The sequence below is a fragment of the Octopus sinensis genome, linkage group LG27, assembly GCF_006345805.1.
Source record: "Octopus sinensis linkage group LG27, ASM634580v1, whole genome shotgun sequence".
In the NCBI taxonomy this organism is placed as follows: Eukaryota; Metazoa; Mollusca; class Cephalopoda; order Octopoda; family Octopodidae; genus Octopus; species Octopus sinensis.
The window spans coordinates 4,006,387-4,007,816 of NC_043023.1; positions in this window are offsets into that span (position 1 = coordinate 4,006,387).

The window sequence follows — 1,430 nt, forward strand, 5'->3', positions numbered from 1 at the left end:
TGTACTGCTTAACACCACTGTACCACCTCCACCACCACCACCACCACACCACTATCACCATTGCCCCTTCAGCAAACTGTTGTTAACTCTGTCGCCTACCCCCAAACACACACACACACACACACACACACAGAGTCAGCTATTTGTGCATGCAGTGGAATCGCTTCTGCTTGACAGTGAATCTCTTCACATATTAATATAAATGTCTCTCTCTACATATATTATGCTAATGTGTCTCTCTACATAAATTATGCTAATGTCTCTCTCTCTACATATATTATGCTAATGTCTTTCCCTACATATATTATGTGAACTATATTTTAAAATCTATTACATACACACAGACACACACACACATATATATATATATATACACACACACACACACACATATGTCCTGATGTATAAGAGAGAAAAGAATGCACTCAGTCCATGTATAAGAGTATATTTATTTGAAGCTGAGAGCATTTACTTTGTGGGTACTCTGAGTTTACCATTCCTATGTTGCTATCCTTATTCTTCAAGGAACTTGAAACCAGTTAGGAATTCTGGTTTCCAGGCTCTGAGTCACCCCAGAATCTCCTAGCAGTCACCTCCCGCAACTTGATTGTAATTGAGGTACTTGGAGTAGCTACATGAAGGACAAAACTTTGAATCCGTATATGTGTATATATGATACATATGTGTATGTGACTGTCTCTTTTTCTCTCTCTATATATATATGTATTAGTGGTGAACAGTAAAAATGAGCACTTTTAAATGGAATACTAGAAAATTGTAAATTGTTAATGCCTGAAACATGTGGTAGTGCTGAAAAGTTGAAAATCCACAAATAAAGAATGTGTGTGTGTGAGAAATGTGTGCATGAAAGTAATTATATATTCAAATCCTTACCATTGTTTCATTCATTCATTCTTTCTATATTGGTGGATGATCTTCAGTGAAGTTCCAAATGAAAATAGTGGGTAGGTGACTAACCAATCATGTGATGTGATGTGGTGGTGGCTTTCAGTTAGAGGTAGCAGTCAGTGGCCAGTTTGTGAGGGGCCCCAGCAGAATTGTTTTGGCTTATCTGTAGTGGCAAAAGTATTCACTGATAAACCACAAACGTTTTAGTTATTAACCAAATTTCTAATTAATTCTGTGCATGTGTACGTGTGAATGACTATATGAAAAAAACAACAACAAAATATATATATATATTATATATATATATATATATATATATATATATAAAGTCAAGAGCATTCAATATAAAGAATATAAAGTTTATATTTTTACAATTGTGGGAGCAAGTCAGTTCATGTTACTAGTAGCTCTAAAATTGCTCAGAATGGTTTGGTGATAAAAAGTCAACTATTTCGATTAGTTTCGAAGCCAATAGTAACATGGATTGACTAGTTTCTATAACTGTAATGTCTGCACCTATA